The sequence below is a fragment of the Panulirus ornatus genome, chromosome 56 (assembly GCF_036320965.1).
Source record: "Panulirus ornatus isolate Po-2019 chromosome 56, ASM3632096v1, whole genome shotgun sequence".
NCBI classification, from domain to species: Eukaryota; Metazoa; Arthropoda; class Malacostraca; order Decapoda; family Palinuridae; genus Panulirus; species Panulirus ornatus.
This window is the reverse complement of record NC_092279.1, coordinates 2,445,373-2,470,732: the sequence shown is the minus strand read 5'-3', so window position 1 is coordinate 2,470,732 and position 25,360 is coordinate 2,445,373. Positions and strand designations below refer to the sequence as shown.

Genomic DNA, 25,360 nt, shown 5'->3' with positions numbered 1-25,360 from the left:
TATAAAAAAGGGTACACTTATTTTTATTCGCTAAAGAGCATTACAAAAAAATAATCATGGTATATAAATTTTTTTTATGATGATAGTTGTAGGCTTGTATTCCTCAGCGACCAGGCGCAACAGGCTCTTCGCCTTTAGTGGAAAAAAAAAACGCTCTTGCTCCCTTCCTCCCCATGATAAACATTCTAAATTACCATAAATTTGCATAAAAAAATATATATAACATGGCCGAAGCCTAGGGAGAGCTTTATCCACGTACTGTTCTCTCTATATAAGAATTTCCTTGGCACCACACTCGAGTATAAAGGTAAATATAACACCTCGAGAAAACAAGTCACTCTGGGAAAAGCGCAACCTTTTCTTTCACTCATTAATGCTCCTGGGAAATAAAAATCTATCCAGTGGGATTCACATCAATATTTTTTTTTTAATATAAATTTAATCATGACGATTTTAATGTCAAATGGCAATTATAATCTGGGGCATTTAAATACCGTCCTCCCGGAAGTCATGACCCAAAAACACGTGGAATTCCTTTATTTATAAAGATTTTTTTTTATAAAATAGAATCCATTATAGAGAATGATGCACGGTACGCAACACTGTAATTAATTATTAAAAATCAATCAAATGAGTTACGATTAAAGGGTAATTAACTGGAGAGATAGTAAGACAGTTTACAATTACAAATGGGAACAAATAGATTGATGACGTAGACAACAGCTCCTCCACAATATGAAACAATAGAACACTCACAAAATGTAATATAGAATTACATTAGAGACTTATTAAAGCAAGATGGACGGAATTACATTTAAATTATAAGACTGGTTGATGGATGGGATAGAGTGAGAGTGGACAGAGTAATTAAAAACAGCATAATTAAGCTTAAAAATGTTGCATCATTAGCAAAGAGGGTTTATGCCTTTTTTTTTGAAGTGTAGATTATGCAATTTTGATGAATCATGACTCAAGGACTGAAACTGGAAGTTGATGAATCATTATTCATGGACTTAAACCACAGGGGTTGATGAATCATGATTCAAGGACTTAAACCAGAGGTTGATGAATCATGGATCAAGGACTTAAACCTCAGAGGCTGATGACTCATGATCCAAGGACTTAAACCGGAGGTTGATGAATCATGATTCAAGGACTTAAACCACAGAGGTTGATAAATCATGATTCAAGGACTTAAACCAGAGGTTGATGAATCATGGATCAAGGACTTAAACCGGAAGTTGAATCATGATTCAAGGACTTAAACCACAGAGGTTGATGAATCATGGATCAAGGACTTAAACCTCAGAGGCTGATGAATCATGATCCAAGGACTTAAACCGGAGGTTGATGAATCATGATTCAAGGACTTAAACCACAGAGGTTGATAAATCATGATTCAAGGACTTAAACCAGAGGTTGATGAATCATGACTCAAGGACTTAAACCGGAAGTTGAATCATGATTCAAGGACTTAAACCACAGAGGTTGATGAATCATGATTCAAGGACTTAAACCTCAGAGGCTGATGACTCATGAATCAAGGACTTAAATCAAAGAGGTTGATGAATCATGACTCAAGGACTTAAACCGGAGGTTGATGAATCATGATTCAAGGGCTTAAACCACAGAGGTTGATGAATCATGATTCAAGGACTTAAACCTCAGAGGTTGATGAATCATGATTCAAGGACTTAAACCACAGAGGTTGATGAATCATTATTCAAGGACTTAAACCATAGAGGCTGATGAATCATGATTCAAGGACTTGAACTTCAGAGGCCGATGAATCATGAATCAGGGACTTAAACCACAGAGGTTGATAAATCATGATTCAAGGACTTAAACCGGAGGTTGATGAATCATGAATCAAGGACTTAAACCACAGAGGTTGATGAATCATGACTCAAAGACAAACCACAGAGGTTGATGAATCATGAATCAAGGACTTAAACCACAGAGGTTGATGAATCATGATTCAAAGACTTAAACCACAGAGGTTGATGAATCATGACTCAAAGACTTAAACCACAGAGGTTGATGAATCATGAATCAAGGACTTAAACCACAGAGGTTGATGAATCATGACTCAAAGACTTAAACCACAGAGGTTGATGAATCATGAATCAAGGACTTAAACCAAAGAGGTTGATGAATCATGATTCAAAGACTTAAACCACAGAGGTTGATGAATCATTATTCAAGGACTTAAACCACAGAGGTTGATGAATCATGACTCTAAGACTTAAACCACAGAGGATGATGAATCATGAATCAAGGACTTAAACCACAGAGGCTGATGAATCATGATTCAAGGACTTAAACCTCAGAGGCAGATGAATCATGAATCAAGGACTTAAACCGGAGGTTGATGACTCATGATTCAAGGACTTAAACCTCAGAGGTTGATGAATCATGATCCAAGGACTTAAACCTCAGAGGCAGATGAATCATGAATCAAGGACTTAAACCGGAGGTTGATGACTCATGATTCAAGGACTTAAACCTCAGAGGTTGATGAATCATGATCCAAGGACTTAAACCTCAGAGGCAGATGAATCATGAATCAAGGACTTAAACCGGAGGTTGATGACTCATGATTCAAGGACTTAAACCTCAGAGGCAGATGAATCATGATCCAAGGACTTAAACCTCAGAGGCAGATGAATCATGAATCAAGGACTTAAACCGGAGGTTGATGACTCATGATTCAAGGACTTAAACCTCATAGGCTGATGAATCATGATTGAAGAACTTAAACCTCGGAGGCTGATGAATCATGAATCAAGGACTTAAACCACATAGGTTGATGAATTATGATTCAAAGACTTAAACCACAGAGGTAGATGAATCACGATTGAAGGACTTAAACCACAGAGGTTGGTGAATCATGAATCAAGGACTTAAACCACAGAGGTTGATGAATCATGAATCAAGGACTTAAACCGAAGGTTGATGAATCATGACTCAAGGACTTAAACTACAGAGGTTGATGAATCATGACTCAAGGACTTAAACTACAGAGGTTGATGAATCATGACTCAAGGACTTAAAAGCACAGTAATTAACGAATGAACACATCGGAACTTTTAAAAAACCACAGACACACACACACACACACACAGAGGCAAACAGATCAACACTCAAGACCAAACATTGTGAAGAAGTTGAAGGACAGCGGCAAAAGTTTCACCAAAGTCCCTCAGAGAGAGAGAGAGAGAGAGAGAGAGAGAGAGAGAGAGAGAGAGAGAGAGAGAGAGAGAGAGAGTGTGTACCCCCGCCACAGAAGACCCCTCTCGTCGACCCAGCGCTGCAAAACCACTACGAGTATTTAGAAAGAGAATTGGATTCTCAGTGTTTGAGAAGTTAAAGAGTTTCAAAGACTTTGGAGACAACAGAAGCGAGACACCATTGAAGCAATAGCTGGTGAGGGAGGGTCAGTACAGTGGAGATAAAAGCGAGAGATCAATGAGGCGATAGTTGGTGAGGGAGGGTCAATACAGTGGAGATAAAAGCGAGATTAATGAGGCAGATAGCTGGTGAGGGAGGGTCAGTACAGTGGAGATAAAAGCGAGAGATTAATGAGGCGATAGTTGGTGAGGGAGGGTCAATACAGTGGAGATAAAAGCGAGATTAATGAGGCAGATAGCTGGTGAGGGAGGGTCAGTACAGTGGAGATAAAAGCGAGAGATTAATGAGGCAGATAACTGGTGAGGGAGGGTCAATACAGTCTCCTTTCTTAGGGATGGGCTGCACCAAGGCATGATTCCAAGAGGAGGGGAAAAGTCTGTGGGGGTTTCTTCATATCGAGGCGAAATCAATGGGCCCAGAAGCACACTCCTTGGGAACTCGAGGAGCTGTGTTAAGGAGGCATCTTGTCTTGGAACTAGAAGAATGACAAGAAGGCCCTGAAAACTTTCATTCTTTTCAACAAAATCTTACGTTTCTTTTCGATCTTTCGTCTGATACTTTGGACAGAAGTCTATCGAAACCCTAACTATATAACCTCGTTTTTGCTTTCCTGGTCTCTTTTTTAAACACTTCTATTCTACACTGGTGCCTCGCTAACTGAAACCTGCCCTTTATCAGTTCCCCCTTCACTGGATCTTTTTATCTTGACGATAAATTCACATCTTTATCTTTTATCATCTCAAGTGCTTCCAGGTCACGTACTGTTCTCGAACTTCGCTTCAGACGGGAATAGAATTTGTATCAACTGTCTCCAAGTGATTATAGTCTCTCCCGTGTGGGGTCACCTGACCAGGTCTGGTCATCTGTGGGAATTTTCTGTCTGATGTGGATTCACTTCCCTGCCACCCATTTCAGCCCAGTCATTATTTCTCTTTTTTTTCTACGTTTGGGGCCTCCAGTCACAGACAAAAGGCCATATCAAGGCCAAGCCTTTATTAAAATATAGAGAGAGGATTATTAAAAGGAAAAAATGACAAGGGTAAGTATTTGCGAGTTTTGGAGGAAGTGAAAAACCTGTCTTTTAAAATGTGCCACTTCATAGTTACTGGAAATGACATAAGAGCGTAAAAGAGTTCCAAAGCTTCGAGGTGTAGGGAGAGAAATAATTATCAAAATGGCCCACTCTTGAGTTGCCAACGGCCACTAGAGGGTGCTTCAGTCGTAGTGATATACCAAACGGAAATCAGGTACTATAAGGTTACATTATTGCCTTCTATATTCATCATAGTTAATCTCAAATCGTATTTTACTGTGATCCCCTCCAAATCGTCCTCCAATTTCAACACCTGGTCAATTTTCTCTTAATCTAGTATATTGCTTCCTCTGGTAGGTTAAGAAATCGACACTAATTTGGCCTCAACCGACATTGTATACCTCACGAATTTACAATTGGCTTTCCCATGTTCTTAACCAAGACATTACCAAACCTTGACGCTTCGCTAATGTCGTCCTAGACAGATTCTTTTTAACTTCACTGTCATGTCATTTAGTCGATCTATCCATTAATGCCATACTTAAGACTGACCCGGACACAATGCATATTGGCTATGTCTATTTCAATGTCTCTTTCTTTCTTGTTCCTCCTGTCTTCTACGCTGCTAGTCCTGGCTATATCTATTTCCATTTCTATTTCTTTCTGGTTCCTCCTGTCTTCTACTGCTAGTCCTTCTCTGGGTGTTCGGTCAGAGTGGAAATTGACTTTCAAAAGCTCCGGTAAAGTGTACACAGACCAGGACACAACATTGGCTCCAAGATCACAAGACCTGCGGGACTCCAGTCTGAGAAGGGAATAATAATACTTTTTGTGGTATCTGCCTCTTCCCCTTACCCCTCACAACACCTTCTTCACTCGGCAACCATCACCACCACCATCACCACCAGCAGCCACAGCCACCATCACCATCACCAGCAGGAGCCACGCCTCCCTCCTGGACAAAGCCAATTGTCACATCAACTGGGAAAGTAACGCAAAACAAGTTGTTGCCACATGGATATAATCCTTTTTTCCCCATCACTTACCCTCCAGGACAATTCATTTCCTGAACATACCATCACCCAGACGTCATGCTTGTGTGAGAATAATATAAAACAAAAAAGGTACATTAAATGCCGGTCACTGCTTGAACTTAAAAAAGGACTGAGACTGGAAACTGGAAACCCACTCGAAGGCGAGGTGCTGACTGGAAGACCTGGTGCAAGATGTAGAGAGAGACAGCTGTGTGGCGGACACACCCGAAGACCTGTCACTGTCCAGGTCGCCTTCTGCAGCGCCACCATCACCTTCCCCCAAGACCCGGTCACTGTCCAGGTCGCCTTCTGCAGCGCCACCATCACCTTCCTAACCCTGTGTGGCGGCCTCAAAGGGCACCGTGAGGAGAACAAGAAAGGGGGGGAAGTACCTCCAGGTTTCAAATATTAGGAAAACTGACCCACAGATACAAACGGGGCGTTGTGAAGTACATTTAAGTGTGGATTCCATCCATCATCCACTACACGTAGTGGCTGGGAGGACAGTTAAGTGTTAAGTGGACACGAGGCGTGTGCCTGAGCGACCAAGAAGGGGAGATCCTGCAGGATCTTGCTGACACTGGCCAGCCACCCATCAACCAGTGACATACACACACACACACACACACACACACACACTGTCACGGGTGCTGCAACCGCTGAGAGAGTCAGTCTAGCTAGTCAGCAACAGCTGAGAGAGTCAGCCTACCTGGTCAGCGAGAGTTGAGAGAGTCAGCCTAGCTCGTCTGCAACTGTGGAGAGAGTCAGCCTAGCTCGTCAGCAAGAGTTGAGATACCCAGCCTACCTCGTCAGCAAGAGTTGAGATAACCAGCCTAACTCGTCAGCAAGAGTTGCGATAACCAGCCTAACTCGTCAGCAACCGGTGAGATAACCAACCTGACCTCGTCATCAACCGCTGAGATAACCAGTCTAACTTCGTCAGCAACCGTTGAGATAACCAACCTAACTTCGTCAGCAACCGTTGACATACCCAGCCTAACCCGCTGAAATTACCCTAACTCTACAAGCTAAGCTGGGGGGGGGGACATCAACGTGATCACCAGCAATCACATTATAAAACAGAAGCTGACTTAATAACCTAGAGCGCCAGCCAGTACCCACAACGAAGAGAGAGAGAAAAAAAAAAAAAAACCCAGACATACACAGCAGAAGCGTGACGCTAAAGTCAGCGGTGATGGCGAAGGCTGCTAAGGAGAGCGAAGTCCGGCGTTGCCAGACGTACGTCCTTCTGCTACTCATCGGTAAGTCTTGGAAATGCTACATTAAAGTTGATCTTTTTATTCTTTTTTCTTTTCTTTTCTTTTTTTTAAGTCGTTGGATAGGATTTTAGGACGTCAACCGAATCTATTGACCATGAACGATAGGTTTGTGACCCAAAATTTATTGATTACGACACAGCTCAAGTTATTTTTTAAGCTAGGTTGTGACCCAAAATTTATTGATTATGACACAGCTCAAGTTATTTTTTAAGCTAGGTTGTGACCCATAAGGTATTGATTGCGACACAGCTCAAGTTATTTTTTTTAGCTAGGTTGTGACCCATAAGGTATTCATTACGCCACAGCTCAGGTTATTTCTAACCTAGGTTTGTGACCCATAAGTTATTGACAACAACACGACTCAGTTGTTTTTAACCATCACGCCTTTAAGATCTAGTTAGGTAAAACTGTTGTGTTATTCACACACAGCGAGGCCCATTTGGTTGTGATCCTGTGGTTATATACCCTTTAAGGCACTGCTAGGTTGTGCCGCTGTGGTTAATCATACTTCAGGATACAACTAGGTTGTGGTGTTGTGGTTATGACCCAGTCAAGTTATGCTGCTGCCCATCATGACAGTGTCAGGTTGTGTTACTGTGCTGATCTACACTTCAGGACACTGGTAGCTTGTCATACTACTTTTCACAACCATGACAACGCTGCTATGTCCAGGGGAGGGTTTTGACAGAAGGGAGACACAAGGTTTGTGTGTGTGTGTGACGACCAGCCACACGAGGATGGACCGTTATGAACACCTTCCTCTCTCTCTCTCTCTCTCATTTCGTCTTTCCCTCATTCCAGTAACACCTCTTCCTTTTAAGGGTCAGCTCTACAAACACTCGGAGTTCCAAATGCATTTCTCTCCTTTCAATATATTTCGGGATGGCCATAACCGGGCCATATCATTGCCCATGTCATGTCGCCTATATATATATATATATATATATATATATATATATATATATATATATATATATATATATATATATATATATGTTGCCCATTCCTTCACAGATATCTGATCAGATTCGTCAAATAAGATCTTTTTCATTCTAGACCCCACACTGTCTCTCACTTAAAACCAGTCTGTTTCTAATGGAATGTTCCTCAGCTTACTTTTTCATTGCCTTCCTGGAGTACCTCCCAGTTTAGACTCGTTCAAAAAACACTGCTCTTGAGGTGAGAGGAATTCTTCTCTATCACCTTTACACGATTGCTGGCTCTGCGTTAGCTCTGTCTCATTCTATTAGGTCATTTCCCTCCAGAGGGGACACATGCCTCCAGGCACGCTCGGGAACACAAAATGGTGAGATGGCCTTTGATCCAAAGAGCTTTGTGAAGGGCGTCTAGTTCCTCGTAAGCCTTTATATTTCCACTGGATGTAGTCCAATCCTTTCTTTGGCAACTATTCCTTTCCCCTGGTGTCGTAGTAATGGCTCCTTCTGGTCTTCGAGTGCAAACTCAGCTCTTTGACGTAACGTCTGTCCTCGAATGTATCAAGACATTTCTTGTCGACGTTCCTTCAACGTAGCGATTTCGTTCCTCCCTGAGAGTTTTACCACTTTTAAATCTGGGGATAAAATGGTTTTTCCAAGTTCTTCAGACTTCTGAACAATGGTTTTATTTTTCATTGCTCGCCTGGTCTTTCTTTTATCTTCGGGAAGGATTGTAACCCCCCAAAAAAAGTGATCTGAGACTTATTTCTCCTAGAATGTAGTGGCTGTAAGGTCCACTGGCCACCAATACCTCCTGCAATCCTTATGGTCTCACTCTATCATGTTATCATAACATCCCTTTTGGGAAAATTCCACAAGTGCATTGACATCCTTATTGACTTCAGTCTCAGCTATGTACTACGATATCTGATGTACCCTCACTCACTCGTGCCTTCAAAATCCAGTTGCTCTCCGTTCCCAACGAATCCATCAGTTGGATACATGAATCTGTTACTGGTAACTCCTGTTTGACTTATACTAGATGGGGAATCTGCCAGGTTATCTTCCATCAAATTGCTAACTATGCTTTCCCTCTAAATTTCTTTCACTCCTTCTCTGTTCTTTCCTTTTTTTACTTCTTCCTTTCTGAATTTCTTTCTCCCTGTCTTGCCAGCTTGTAGACCTGCACTGAGATCTAGTCGCTGTTTTCCTCCATTCTGAATATCTCTTTTGGTAGATGTCACATCCCTCCTTCTGCAGTATGTTCCCAACCCCCTCTCCTTTCTCTCTTCCCGTACACGACGTGTGTGTGGTGTATGTGTGACGAAATTGTCGTTGTGTGTTTTCAAGAGTCGATGGAATTGGACAACTATGTGACAAAAATGATCAACCAATAATCTAAAAGCTACATAGCGGAATGGTGTGTCAGTGTTATGAAATATCATTGAGCATGGGCGCACAGGGGCATCGCACACTATTGTCACTGATAGACATGATACTGAGCCTTAAGCCTTAATGGGACCCTTGAGGGTGAGGTCCTGGTCTTTGATCTAGACCTTAAAGGTTAAATCAAAGGCCAGACCAAAATGATAATGTATCATTGGGCTTAAAGGGCCGTACCATCGTGCTCAAGTGGTCGTACCGTCGGTGCCCAAGGAATGTACCTTCGCCCTTAAGGATGGCCATATATACATTGAATAATATCTCTTGTTCTGCGTAACTGTAGTCGATCGTTGCCACAGCAGCTATTCGAAAAGCTGGCAAAGGTAATGTCATTCTTGAAGGAAGTGGAGAAGGAAGTGTCAGGTGTACGTACTGTTTCCTATGCGAGAGCGGGAGAATATGAGACACACACACACATGCGGGGCCTTACCTCCCCAGGGGTCTGGTAACAGTGTGGTTCACTTCAAAAACACGGGTTTGTGGCCCCACGCACAGCCATTGTCCGTCCACTGGGGAGTGTGTGTGTGTGTGTGTGTGTGTGTGAAAAACACCAGCTCACGCCCTTGTTCACGCCCTTGTTCTTTTAATTCGTCGGAGGGCGGGTGGCAGGAGAGGAACTTCGCTTTGTCGAGGGCGTCAGTAGACGAGAGAGAGGGAGGGAGGGAGGGAGGGAGGGAGATGAAGGGAAACAAACTTCACAGTGGAAAGTGGAGGGTCTTTGTCCCGCGCTTGTATTGACGCTCTCTCGCGCGCGGGCGGGGCCACTGACCCATGTGAATAAAACCCTGGACAAGACATTCGACTTTCAATGCTCCAATGCAGAAGACCACCAGTTGCCCTCCCCTCCCTCCCCCTTCGCCAGAGACCACCAGTTGCCCTCTACCCCCCTCGCGCCAGAGACCACCAGTTGCCCTCCCTCCCCCTTCGCCAGAGACCACCAGTTGCCCTCTACCCCCCTCGCGCCAGAGACCACCAGTTGCCCCCCCCCCCCCTCCTCGTCAGAGACCACCAGTTGCCCTCCTCCCTCTCGCCAGAGACCACCAGTTGCCCTCTCCCCCTCCCTCCCCCCTCGCCAGAGACCACCAGTTGCCCTCCCCCCTTCCCTCCCCCCTCGCCAGAGACCACCAGTTGCCCTCCCCCCTCGCCAGAGACCACCAGTTGCCCTCCCCCCCTCCCTCCCCCCTCGCCAGAGACCACCAGTTGCCCTCCCCCCCTCCCTCCCCCTTCACCAAAGACCACCAGTTGCCCTCCTCCCTCTCGCCAGAGACCACCAGTTGCCCTCCCCCCCCTCCTCCCCCACCAGGAAGCTAAGACCCTCCCCCTCCTCCTCCAGCTGCCCCTCCCTCCCACCTTCCCTCCCTCGCCCCCACGTAAAGGGGAACTGCGAAACCCTGAGCCATCTAGGGAGACCCATCAGACCAGCTGTGCAGCTGGAAACAGGTGGTGCCCACGGCAGGACTGTGGCTCGCTAGAAACAATACTGAAATGGAAAGAAAAAGAAGAAAACACACAAAAAAGAAAGAAAATGTCTGTCTTTTTGTCACCATGTGACTTGCCAGTGGTCCACTTGGAGAATGTACGAGAGAAGAGCGTTCGTCAAGGAAGGACTCCCTTCCTCCCAGTGGCTCTGTCCTGTAGAGGGAAGCCACTCCTGAGGGAGGGAGAGAGAGAGAGAGAGAGAGAGAGAGAGAGAGAGAGAGAGAGAGAGAGAGAGAGAGAGAGAGAGAGAGAGAGAGAGAGAGCTTGCACACCCGTGTTGCTCCCCGTATCTTAACCGTGTATCAGCGCTGTCTGTACACACGGACTCTCACAGTTTGTGTTATGTTGTGACGGGTTCATCTCTTCGTCCCAGGTCAGGTCAACAGTTTGGAAAGCAGTTTCCATTACTATGGTCTCGCCCAGCGTCCACACTGCCCCAGTACCACACTGCCCCAGTACCACACTGCCCCAGCTCTACACTGCCCCAGTACCACACTGCCCCAGTACCACACTGCCCCAGTACCACACTACCCCAGTACCACACTGCCCCAGTACCACACTGCCCCAGTACCACACTGCCCCAGTACCACACTGCCCCAGTACCACACTGCTCCAGTACCACACTACCCCAGTACCACACTGCCCCAGTACCACACTGCCCCAGTACCACACTGCCCCAGTACCACACTACCCCAGTACCACACTGCCCCAGTACCACACTGCCCCAGTACCACACTGCCCCAGTACCACACTGCCCCAGTACCACACTACCCCAGTACCACACTGCCCAGTACCACACTGCCCCAGTACCACACTGCCCCAGTACCACACTGCCCCAGTACCACACTGCCCCAGTACCACACTCCCCCTAGTACCACCACTGCCCCAGTACCACACTGCCCCAGTACCACACTGCCCCAGTACCACACTACCCCAGTACCACACTGCCCCAGTACCACACTGCCCCAGTACCACACTGCCCCAGTACCACACTACCCCAGTACCACACTGCCCCAGTACCACACTGCCCCAGTACCACACTCCCCAGTACCACACTGCCCCAGTACCACACTGCCCAGTACCACACTCGCCCCAGTCCACACACTGCCCCAGTACCACACTGCCCCAGTACCACACTCCCCAGTACCACACTGCCCCAGTACCCACACTGCCCCTAGCTACCACACTTCCCCAGTTCCACACTCCCCAACCCACATCCCAGTACCACACTCCCCAGTACCACACTGCCCCCAGTACCACACTGCCCCAGTACCACACTACCCAGTACCACACTACCCCAGTACCACACTGCCCCAGTACCCACTGCCCCAGTACCACCCTCCCCAGTACCACACTGCCCCAGTACCACACTGCCCCAGTACCACACTGCCCCAGTACCACACTGCCCCAGTACCACACTGCCCCAGTACCACACTGCCCCAGTACCACACTACCCCAGTACCACACTGCCCCAGTACCACACTGCCCCAGTACCACACTGCCCCAGTACCACACTGCCCCAGTACCACACTGCCCCAGTACCACACTGCCCCAGTACCACACTGCCCCAGTACCACACTGCCCCAGTACCACACTGCCCCAGTACCACACTGCCCCAGTACCACACTGCCCCAGTACCACACTGCCCCAGTACCACACTGCCCCAGTACCACTACCCAGTACCACACTGCCCCAGTACCACACTGCCCCAGTACCACACTGCCCCAGTACCACACTGCCCCAGTACCACACTGCCCCAGTACCACACTGCCCCAGTACCACACTGCCCCAGTACCACACTACCCCAGTACCACACTGCCCCAGTACCACACTGCCCCAGTACCACACTGCCCCAGTACCACACTGCCCCAGTACCACACTGCCCCAGTACCACACTGCCCCAGTACCACACTGCCCCAGTACCACACTGCCCCAGTACCACACTACCCCAGTACCACACTGCCCCAGTACCACACTGCCCCAGTACCACACTGCCCCAGTACCACACTGCCCCAGTACCACACTGCCCCAGTACCACACTGCCCCAGTACCACACTGCCCCAGTACCACACTGCCCCAGTACCACACTGCCCCAGTACCACACTGCCCCAGTACCACACTGCCCCAGTACCACACTGCCCCAGTACCACACTGCCCCAGTACCACACTGCCCCAGTACCACACTGCCCCAGTACCACACTGCCCCAGTACCACACTGCCCCAGTACCACACTGCCCCAGTACCACACTGCCCCAGTACCACACTGCCCCAGTACCACACTGCCCCAGTACCACACTGCCCCAGTACCACACTGCCCCAGTACCACACTGCCCCAGTACCACACTGCCCCAGTACCACACTGCCCCAGTACCACACTGCCCCAGTACCACACTGCCCCAGTACCACACTGCCCCAGTACCACACTACTCCCAGTACCAACACTGCCCCAGTACCACACTACCCCAGTACCACACTGCCCAGTACCACACTGCCCCATACCACACTGCCCCAGTACCACACTACCCCAGTACCACACTACCCCAGTACCACACTGCCCCAGTACCACACTCCCCAGTACCACACTGCCCCAGTACCACACTACCCCAGTACCACACTGCCCCAGTACCACACTGCCCCAGTACCACACTGCCCAGTACCACACTAGCCCCAGTACCCACACTGCCCAGTACCACACTGCCCAGTACCAACACTACCCCAGTACCACACTGACCCCAGTACCACACTGCCCCAGTACCACACTGCCCCAGTAACCACACTGCCCAGTACCCACACTGCCCCAGTACCACACTGCCCCAGTACCACACTGCCCCAGTACCACACTCCCCAGTACAACACTGCCCCAGTACTACACTACCCAGTACCACACTGCCCCAGTACCACACTGCCCCAGTACCACCCACTGCCCCAGTACCACACTACCCCAGTACCACACTCCCCAGTACCACACTGCCCCAGTACCACATACCCCAGTACCACACTGCCCCAGTACCACACTGCCCCAGTACCACACTGCCCCAGCTCTACACTGCCCCAGTACCACACTGCCCCAGTACCACATACCCCAGTACCACACTGCCCCAGTACGACACTGCCCCAGTACCACACTGCCCCAGCTCTACACTGCCCCAGTACCACACTGCCCCAGTACTACTCTGCCCCAGCTCTACACTGACCCAGCTCTACACCGCCCCAGTACTACACTGCTCCAGTACTACTCTGCTCCAGCTCTACACTGCCCCAGTACCACACTGCCCAGCTCTACACTGCCCCAGATCTAAACTGTCCCAGCTCCACACTGCCCCAGCTCTACACTGCCCCAGTACCACACTACCCCAGTACTACTCTGCCCCAGCTCTACACTGACCCAGCTCTACACCGCCCCAGTACTACACTGCTCCAGTACTACTCTGCTCCAGCTCTACACTGCCCCAGTACCACACTGCCCAGCTCTACACTGCCCCAGATCTAAACTGTCCCAGCTCCACACTGCCCCAGCTCTACACTGCCCCAGTACTACACTGCCCCAGCTCTACACTGCCCCAGATCTAAACTGTCCCAGCTCCACACTGGCCCAGCTCTACACTGCCCCAGTACTACACTGCCCCAGCTCTACACTGCCCCAGATCTAAACTGCCCCAGATCTAAACTGTCCCAGCTCCACACTGCCCCAGCTCTACACTGCCCCAGTACTACACTGCCCCAGCTCTACACTGCCCCAGCTCTACACTGCTCCAGCTCTGCACTGGCCCAGCTCTACACTGCCCTAGCTCTGCACAGCCCCAGCACTACACTGCCCCAGCTCTACACTGCCCCAATACCACACTGCCCCAGCTCTACAATGCCCCAGCTCTACACTGCCCCAGCTCTGCACTGCCCCAGCTCTACACTGCCCCAGTACTACACTGCCCCAGCTCTACACTGCTCCAGCTCTACACTGCCCTAGCTCTACACTGCCCCAGTACTACACTGCCCCAGCTCTGCACAGCCCCAGCTCTACACTGCCCCAGCTCTACACTACCCCAGCTCTACACTGCCCCAGCTCTACACTGCTCTAACTCTACAGTGTTCAGTGATCTTATCCAACATGATCTTTATCCCCGCAGTTTGGCCTGGTACTGCTCTCGGCCTGGACTACCTGCCGGTACCCGCTGGGAATGTCCTACCTAGTTACCAGGTGAGTGTCCTGGTACCTGAAGATACCTGGTAAGTCGGTCCCTGCACAGGTACCTGCAGGTAAGTCCCTCTGGGAATACTCTAACTAGTTACCAGGTGAGTGTCCTGGTACCTGAAGATACCTGGTATGTCGGTCCCTGCACAGGTACCTGCAGGTAAGTCCCTCTGGGAACACTCTAACTAGTTACCAGGTGAGTGTCCTGGTACCTGAAGATACCTGGTATGTCGGTCCGTACACAGGTACCTGCAGGTAAGTCCCTCTGGGAATACTCTAATAACTAGTTACCAGGTGAGTGTCCTGGTACCTGAAGATACCTGGTATGTCGGTCCCTGCACAGGTACCTGCAGGTAAGTCCCTCTGGGAATACTCTAATAACTAGTTACCAGGTGAGTGTCCTGGTACCTGAAGATACCTGGTAAGTCGGTCCGTACACAGGTACCTGCAGGTAAGTCCCTCTGGGAATACTCTAACTAGTTACAAGGTGAGTGTCCTGGTACGTGAAGATACCTGGTATGTCGGTCCCTGCACAGGTACCTGCAGGTAAGTCGCCAGGTGAGGTGTTTTACACAGGTACCTGCAGGTAAGTCCCACTGGGAACACTCTAACTAGTTACCAGGTGAGTGTCCTGGTACCTGAAGATACCTGGTATGTCGGTCCGTACACAGGTACCTGCAGGTACGTCCCACTGGGAACACTCTAACTAGTTACCAGGTGAGTGTCCTGGTACCTGAAGATACCTGGTATGTCGGTCCGTACACAGGTACCTGCAGGTACGTCCCACTGGGAACACTCTAACTAGTTACCAGGTGAGTGTCCTGGTACCTGAAGATACCTGGTATGTCGGTCCGTACACAGGTACCTGCAGGTAAGTCGCCAGGTGAGGTTTTTTACACAGGTACCTGCAGGTACGTGAATGGGGAAGACTTACCTGTACGCAAGGAGCCAGGTACCTGCTCGGGGAGGTCGTACACAAGTACCTGGTACGTGCTTATGGACATCCGACCCAGGTAACCTGTGTAGGCAATGCATGTCTCACACAGCCCGTGGTAGATAGATAGATAGATAGATAAATAGATAGATAGACAGATAGATAGATAAATAGATAGATAGATAAATAGATAGATAGACAGATAGATAGAAAAATAGATAGATAGATAAATAGATAGATAGACAGATAGATAGATAGATAGATAGATAAATACATAGATAGATAGATAGAGAGAGAGAGAGAGAGAGAGAGAGAGAGAGAGAGAGAGAGAGAGAGAGAGAGAGAGAGAGAGAGAGAGAGAGAGAGAAGGCCCCGGTGAGGTCTTTCTGTCCCGTGGTCTGCGCCGGGGGCCTCTTGACACCTACCTTCCCCCCCCCCCCCCCCTGGAGCCACCACTGTCCCCCCACTGTGTAATGTAAGTCCTGCCTCCCCTGTGGTTACCACTGTGGTGACCTGCAGGTGGTGTAGTCGTTCTCTGGGGGGTGTGTCGTCTGCAGTCGTGGCCACTGTGGGTGACCAGGTGGTGTAGCCGTTTCTCTGGGGGTGTCGTTCTCTGGGGTCGTCAGCAGGCGTAGACGCTATGGGTAACCAGGTGGTGTAGTCGTTTCTCTGGGGGTGTCGTTCTCTGGGGTCGTCAGCAGGCGTAGACGCTTTGGGTAACCAGGTGGTGTAGTCGTTCTCTGGGGTGGTGTCGTCTGCAGTCGTGGCCACTGTGGGTAACCAGGTGGTGTAGTCGTTTCTCTGGGGGTGTCGTTCTCTGGGGTCGTCAGCAGGCGTAGACACTATGGGTAACCAGGTGGTGTAGTCGTTCTCTGGGGTGGTGTCGTCTGCAGTCGTGGCCACTGTGGGTGACCAGGTGGTGTAGTCGTTCTCTGGGGGTGTCGTTCTCTGGGGTCGTCAGCAGGCGTAGACGCTATGGGTAACCAGGTGGTGTAGTCGTTCTCTGGGGGTGTCGTTCTCTGGGGTCGTCAGCAGGCGTAGACGCTATGGGTAACCAGGTGGTGTAGTCGTTCTCTGGGGGTGTGTCGTCTGCAGTCGTGGCCACTGTGGGTAACCAGGTGGTGTAGTCGTTCTCTGGGGGTGTCGTTCTCTGGGGATCTTCGTGTCGTGCTCGGGGCGAGAGGTGACGGGAGGGGGGGAAGGGTCGTGTTAGGGGGGGGAATGGGAGGTTTAACGACACGGGGTCGTACAACGACCTGGGGTGGAGCCATTGTCTGTGTGTGGGGGGGTCGTGGAGCAGAGGAGCGGCCACCTGGGGGGCGGGGGGGATGGGTCAGCTATTGTTGTGGAAGATGACGTCAGGTGTGTGTTGTGTGTGTGTGGCTGTGCCTGGGAGACATAGACACAGACAAAGACACACACACACACACACACACACACACACACACACACATACACACATTTATATACACAGGCACACATACACACTTATAATCACAGACACACATACACACACTTATACACACAGACACACATACACAGACAGACAGACAGACAGACAGACAGACAGACAGACACACACACACACACACACACACACACACACACACACACACACACACACATACACACACACAATACACAGACACATATACACACTTATAATCACAGACACACACTTATACACAGACACATACACAGACAGACAGACAGACAGACACAGACACACACTATACACACACACACACACACACACACACACACACACACACACACACACACACATACATACTTATAAACAGACACACACACTTATACACACAGACACACATACACAGACAAACACATACACAGACAGACAGGCAGACAGACTGAGAGACACAAGATAGTGTCGTGGCGACACCCTCATAGACACATACTGACGCTAAGGTAACAAATCTCTGGTGAAAACTACGAGAAAAAGGATCTATTGCTGGACTTTGACGATAACTATTCCATAAAGTACGATAATAGTGTATTACGGTACGATAATCGTGTTACTACGATACGATAATAGTAGATTAAGGTACAATAATAGTGTATTGCGGTACGATAATCGTGTTACTAAGATACGATAATAGTAGAGTAAGGTACGATAATAGTGTATTGCGGTACGATAATCGTGTTACTAAGATACGATAATAGTAGAGTAAGGTACGATAATAGTGTATTGCGGTACGATAATCGTGTTACTACGATACGATAATAGTAGATTAAGGTACGATAATAGTGTATTGCGGTACGATAATCGTGTTACTATGAGACGATAATGGAATGTTATGGTATGATAATTGTATTACTATGATATGATAACAGTTTATTAAGGTACGATCACAGTATATTAAGGTACGATAATAGTGTATTACGGTACGATAATCGTGTTACTATGAGACGATAATGGAATGTTATGGTATGATAATTGTATTACTATGATATGATAACAGTTTATTAAGGTACGATCACAGTATATTAAGGTACGATAATAGTGTATCACCGTATGATATTCGTATTACTAAGATACGATAACAGTATATTATGGTAAGATAATCGAATGACAGTATATCAAGGTACGATAATTGTATTTTGAGGTGCTATAATTGTATTGTAGGGTACGATAATTGTATTTCCAGGTATGATAATCGTGTTTCAAGGTGCGATAGTCGTATTTCAAGGTACGATAATACCACCTCAAGGTACGATAATCGTATTTCAAGGTACAATAATTGCATTTCAAGGTACGAGTATCGTATTTCAAGGGACGAGTATCGTATTTCAAGGTACGATAATCGTAATTTAAGGCACGATAATCATATTTCAAGGTGTATTAATCGCTCCTCTTTATCCTAACAAGACGACAGTGGATGGACTTAACTAATTACTTTAAGTGTTCCTAACTACCAGTGACCTATTTTAACACAGCTTGACCCCGGGTTACGACAGCATGAGCCAAAATAGCATTATTATAGCAAGGGTAATTATCGGTCATCGCCAATTACGGCAGAGTTAACAAACACACACACCTCGTAGCAATTGAACTTTTCCAAAAAACCGCAACTTGTGTATTCCAAACCGACTTGCCACTATTGACTGGGTGGGTATTAAACGCGCATTAATACTACATCCATGGTAAATAAAGCCTTCACTGTGAATGGGTGGGTGAGTGGATTAGTGGGTTGGTGGGTTACCTGGCCGCTCAGGACAATAGGCGAGCGAGGCTTCGATTCTTTGTACCTGCCCTAATCGTCCCAACCAAAAAAATTGCCTAACTAATTGGGAAGCAGGATTTTCCCCCCATGGCGTTGGTGGAGGTAATTAGAGGCTGGGGAATCAGATAAGCCAGAGCCGGGAATGGGTTCTGTGTCATTTCCTTTTTCCAAACCTGTCGAGGGAACACGGTCCGCGGAATCAGTTGAGCGACGCTGATTATATATACCCTGAAGTACGTCCATGAGCGGCGCACCAAATTGGAATATTGGGGATGTGATGGAGGACTTTAATTACAAGAACACTGCTGCTCTTACTCAAGAAGGAGGGGAGGGAAAGCCATCTCAGATATGAGAGCAGTTGTTCCAAACTTGGGCCAATAAAAACCTTTTCAGATATGGAATCCCTGCTCACAAGGTAAACAATTATGCTGCCTGTACAACACTAACCAGATTTGGAGGATCAGAATTTTGTGATGCTGTTCACGTGGAGTTTCCAAGGGGGGGGGGGGGGGAAGGAGGGTACGATTATGCTCAATATACGTTTCAGTTCTTGTAGGTGTTTGGAAAATGAAGAGAGGGAAATAAGTGACAGAGAAATTGAGTTTTAGCTCTGCTGAACTGAACCAGGTCAGTCATTCTTCATTCAGCGGTGCTGTACATGTTCAGTGCGAGAAAGAGAACGGATATTAGAGTGAAGACGGGAGGGAACATTAGTTGAAGTATACAGATTGGAATCCTCAAGCATGAGTGAATAGGATTTAGATGTTGGAGAGAAGTGTAGAAGAGAGTAGGTGAATAGGCTGAGCTGTGAGGAACACCAAGGTTGACAGGAAGGACGTCGCTCCATCTATCGACGAAAACTGCAAATGGAACGACCAGACAGGAAGGCAAAATTGTCAGGGAACACAGACAAGGCGAAATGTCGACCGAGGTAAGTTCAGAAGGGAAAGACTTATATACCACGTCCCATCAAGTGCTGTTGGAGAGAGAGAGAGAGAGAGAGAGAGAGAGAGAGAGAGAGAGAGAGAGAGAGAGAGAGAGAGAGAGAGAGAGAGAGAGCTCTGGATGCAGGAAGACGGACACGTTTCACTTTCTATTTCTGTATTTACCTTTTCACCGTACATAATGTACAGCCAAGATGTGGTACACTGTGTACTATGATCAGATCACTGTCTCATTCCCTTGTGTCTCCTCCTCCCTTCTACAGGAAGCTGACGGTGGGGCGTCCTGGGACATGTCCATAGGGTCAGCTTCAGCGCCTCCCGCGCCAAGGCATCACCCGTCACCCTTAGGCTCCCTCCTGCCCCACCAGGTGGCACAAGGCCTTCGTCAGGAGCGGGATCGGTTCGAGCCAGAGGACCCACCGCCCTCCCTCCTCACCCTGCGACACTCCGACGACAACGGCCTTCTGCCGGAGGCGCAGCAGGCTCGCGCCACCGACCTCACGCCGGAGAGCGGACGCAAGCCTCAGCCCATCCCGTGGCGGCGTCTACGACCTGACGGTGAGGGGGAGGACCCAAGGACCCACGGGAAATCCAGCAGCAGCCGTCCAGCCCCGAGAGCTCGCAGGAGGGGCGAGAACCCTCCTGCGGCAGGGGGCGACGCTCCCGCTCACGACGCGGCTCCGTCAGGAGGAACCAGAAGGCAAGTCCCTTTAGCAGCCATCGGAAGGCAGCTTCCTTCGGCAGCAGGCCAAAGGCAGTGGCCCCCCAGCCTCCGAGGGATACACGACGCCCCCAGGATCAACCACCTGACGGCGTTGGTGGACACCGCATTCTTACCCAAAGAACTGCCACCTATCCAACAGGTCTCGCCCTTCGAAGTCCCAGACATCGGCTACGTCGCCCCCCTAGACCTGACGGCGATGCGAGTCGAGCCTCGAACGAGGAAGGGCGGCGTGACCTCCCCAGCCCCCAGTCTACGGGGTTCACACCCCAGGCTAACCCTGGCTCATCAACCCCACTCCCTCGTCAGTACCCCTTAGATGGTAATCTCCCCAGACTAATCCCAATTGGTAAATCCCCAGCGGGGGATTCGAGCTTCGAATCTGTCACTCCCTTGGCTCCGTTTCCCAAGCCATTGCCTGACAGTAATCCCCAGAGACCTGTAATCCCTCGACGAAATCCCCCATCTAGCACCTCGAACCCGTACCTTATCAAACCAAAATCCTGTGGCTTCTGCAGGAGGTAAATCCCCCAGGGTGGAACCTCATTCTAATCCCCAGAGACCTGTAATCCCTCTACGAAATCCCCCATCTACCACCTCGAACCCTACCTTTTCAAACCAAAACCCTGCGCCTTCTGCAGGAGGTAAATCCCCCAGGGTGGATCCTCATTCTATACCACCGAGGCATAAATCCCCCATTCTAGACCGCCCAGGTAATCCTTGGACACGTAAATCCCCGAGCCTAGAACCAGAGAACGTACCAACAGCTCATAAATCCCCAATCCCAGTTCTTCCTCTTAACTCCCCCAGAATAAATCCACCAAATCCCTTTAGTTCTCCAGTCCCTAAATCAGACAGTCGTCCATTTCTCCCCAGTAAATCCCCCGGCTCAGCCCCACCACCTGTCAAATCCTTCAACTCAGCCCCACCACCTGTCAAATCCTTCAACTCAGCCTCACCACCTGTCAAGCCCTTCAACTCAGCCCCACCACCTGTCAAATCCTTCAACTCAGCCCCACCACCTGTCAAATCCTTCAACTCAGCCCCAACACCTGTCAAGCCCTTCAACTCAGCCCCACCACCTGTCAAATCCTTCAACTCAGCCCCACCACCTGTCAAGCCCTTCAACTCAGCCCCACCACCTGTCAAATCCTTCAACTCAGCCCCAACACCTGTCAAGCCCTTCAACTCAGCCCCAACACCTGTCAAACCCTTCAACTCAGCCCCACCACCTGTCAAACCCTTCAACTCAGCCCCACCACCTGTCAAGCCCTTCAACTCAGCCCCACCACCTGTCAAATCCTTCAACTCAGCCCCAACACCTGTCAAGCCCTTCAACTCAGCCCCACCACCTGTCAAGCCCTTCAACTCAGCCTCACCACCTGTCAAACCCTTCAACTCAGCCTCACCATCTGTCAAACCCTCAGCCTCACCACCTGTCAAACCCTTCAACTCAGCCCCACCACCTGACAAATCATTCAACTCAGCCCCACCACCTGTCAAGCCCTTCAACTCAGCCCCACCACCTGTCAAGCCCTTCAACTCAGCCCCACCACCTGTCAAACCCTTCACCTCAGCCTCACCATCTGTCAAACCCTCAGCTTCACCACCTGTCAATCCCTTCAACTCCGCCTCACCACCTGTCAAGCCCTTCAACTCAGCCCCACCACCTGTCAAACCCTTCAACTCAGCCCCACCACCTGTCAAGCCCTTCAACTCCGCCTCACCACCTGTCAAGCCCTTCAACTCAGCCCCACCACCTGTCAAACCCTTCAACTCCGCCTCACCACCTGTCAAGCCCTTCAACTCAGCCTCACCACCTGTCAAGCCCTTCAACTCAGCCTCACCACCTGTCAAGCCCTTCAACTCAGCCCCACCACCTGTCAAGCCCTTCAACTCAGCCTCACCACCTGTCAAACCCTTCAACTCCGCCTCACCACCTGTCAAGCCCTTCAACTCAGCCTCACCACCTGTCAAGCCCTTCAACTCAGCCCCACCACCTGTCAAGCCCTTCAACTCAGCCTCACCACCTGTCAAGCCCTTCAACTCAGCCCCACCACCTGTCAAGCCCCCCCACCAGCCAGGTGGTAAATCCAGCAGTGGGGTCAAGCCGTCAGATGGTCCGGTCATGCCACCGCTGAAGATACAGCCCCCCCTTCAGGTGCCTCCCTTCAGCAGCGCCCTGGGCCACCTGGGGGGCGCCTATCCCCCCTTCACCCCACTGGTGACGCCCTTCAACCCCTTCCTGACGCTGTTTCTCCCCGGGGCCGGGGTCGGGGCCGGGGTCGGGGCCGGGGTCGGGGTCGGGGTCGGGGTCGGGGCCGGGGTCGGGGCCGGGGTCGGGGCTGGGGCAGGGGGCGGAGGGAACTTCCCCTACCACCTACCCCTTCAGTTCCCCCTCTTCAACTAACCCCGCCTACCCCAGCACCCAGGAGCCGTTCCTAGGATCCCCCAGCACCTAGGAGCCGTTCCTAGGATCCCCCAGCACCTAGGAGCCGTTCCTAGGATCCCCCAGCACCCAGGAGCCGTTCCTAGGATCCCCCAGCACCTAGGAGCCGTTCCTAGGATCCCCAGCACCTAGGAGCCGTTCCTAGGATCCCCCAGCACCTAGGAGCCGTTCCTAGGATCCCCCAGCACCTAGGAGCCGTTCCTAGGATCCCCCAGCACCTAGGAGCCGTTCCTAGGATCCCCCAGCACCTAGGAGCCGTTCCTAGGATCCCCCAGCACCCAGGAGCCGTTCCTAGGATCCCCAGCACCTAGGAGCCGTTCCTAGGATCCCCAGCACCTAGGAGCCGTTCCTAGGATCCCCAGCACCTAGGAGCCGTTCCTAGGATCCCCCAGCACCTAGGAGCCGTTCCTAGGATCCCCCAGCACCTAGGAGCCGTTCCTAGGATCCCCAGCACCTAGGAGCCGTTCCTAGGATCCCCAGCACCTAGGAGCCGTTCCTAGGATCCCCCAGCACCTAGGAGCCGTTCCTAGGATCCCCAGCACCTAGGAGCCGTTCCTAGGATCCCCCAGCACCTAGGAGCCGTTCCTAGGATCCCCAGCACCCAGGAGCCGTTCCTAGGACCCCAGCACCCAGGAGCCGTTCCTAGGATCCCCAGCACCCAGGAGCCGTTCCTAGGATCTCCCAGCACCTAGGAGGCGTTCCTAGGATCCCCAGCACCTAGGAGCCGTTCCTAGGATCCCCAGCACCTAGGAGCCGTTCCTAGGATCCCCCAGCACCCAGGAGCCGTTCCTAGGATCCCCCAGCACCTAGGAGCCGTTCCTAGGATCCCTCAGCTCCCAGGAGCCGTTCATAGGATCCCCCAGCACCCAGAAGCCGTTCCTAGGATCCCTCAGCACCCAGGAGCCGTTCCTAGGATCCCCAGCACCTAGTAGCCGTTCCTAGTATCCCCCAGCAGCCAGGAGCCGTTCCTAGGATCCCCCAGCACCCAGGAGCCGTTCCTAGGATCCCCCAGCACCCAGGAGCCGTTCCTAGGACCCCAGCACCCAGGATCCGTTCCTAGGACCCCAGCACCCAGGAGCCGTTCCTAGAATCCCTCAGCACCCAGGAGCCGTTCCTAGGATCCCCCAGCACCTAGGAGCCGTTCCTAGGACCCCAGCACCCAGGAGCCGTTCCTAGGATGCCCCAGCACCCAGGAGCCGTTCCTAGGGTCCCTCAGCACCCAGGAGCCGTTCCTAGGGTCCCTCAGCCCCCAGGAGCCGTTCCTAGGATCCCCAGCACCCAGGAGCCGTTCCTAGGGTCCCTCAGCACCCAGGAGCCGTTCCTAGGGTCCCTCAGCTCCCAGGAGCCGTTCATAGGATCCCCCAGCACCCAGGAGCCGTTCCTAGGGTCCCTCAGCACCCAGGAGCCGTTCCTAGGATCCCCAGCACCCAGGAGCCGTTCCTAGGACCCCAGCACCCAGGAGCCGTTCCTAGGATCCCCCAGCAGCCAGGAGCCGTTCCTAGGGTCCCTCAGCACCTAGGAGCCGTTCCTAGGGTCCCTCAGCCCCCAGGAGCCGTTCCTAGGATCCCCAGCACCCAGGAGCCGTTCCTAGGGTCCCTCAGCCCCCAGGAGCCGTTCCTAGGGTCCCTCAGCACCCAGGAGCCGTTCCTAGAATCCCTCAGCACCCAGGAGCCGTTCCTAGGAACCCCAGCACCCAGGAGCCGTTCCTAGGACCCCAGCACCCAGGAGCCGTTCCTAGGATCCCCAGCACCCAGGAGCCGTTCCTAGGATCCCCCAGCACCCAGGAGCCGTTCCTAGGAACCCCAGCACCCAGGAGCCGTTCCTAGGATCCCTCAGCACCCAGGAGCCGTTCCTAGGACCCAGCACCCAGGAGCCGTTCCTAGGATCCCTCAGCAACAAGGAGCCGTTCCTAGGACCCCAGCACCCAGGAGCCGTTCCCAGAATCCCTCAGCACCCAGGAGCCGTTCCTAGGAACCCCAGCACCCAGGAGCCGTTCCTAGGATCCCCCAGCACCCAGGAGCCGTTCCTAGGACCCCAGCACCCAGGAGCCGTTCCTAGGACCCCAGCACCCAGGAGCCGTTCCTAGGATCCCTCAGCACCCAGGAGCCGTTCCTAGGACCCCAGCACCCAGGAGCCGTTCCTAGGATCCCTCAGCACCCAGGAGCCGTTCCTAGGACCCCAGCACCCAGGAGCCGTTCCTAGGATCCCTCAGCACCCAGGAGCCGTTCCTAGGACCCCAGCACCCAGGAGCCGTTCCTAGAAT

At 50.8% G+C, this 25,360-nt stretch overlaps 1 protein-coding gene across 2 annotated transcripts in view; it reads right to left on the bottom strand.

Annotated features, from left to right (window-relative positions):
• Positions 1-25,360, bottom strand: part of LOC139765818 (uncharacterized) — a 403,015-nt gene that overhangs the window by 16,039 nt on the left and 361,616 nt on the right. The window contains exon 1 of one of the 2 annotated variants that reach the window (XM_071693624.1): positions 260-346. The exons of the other annotated variant lie outside the window; for it this stretch is intronic. The gene's annotated coding sequence lies outside the window, so the exon portion shown is untranslated. Of the gene's footprint in view, positions 1-259; positions 347-25,360 lie in introns of those variants that run through there. 2 annotated transcript variants of the gene reach the window in all.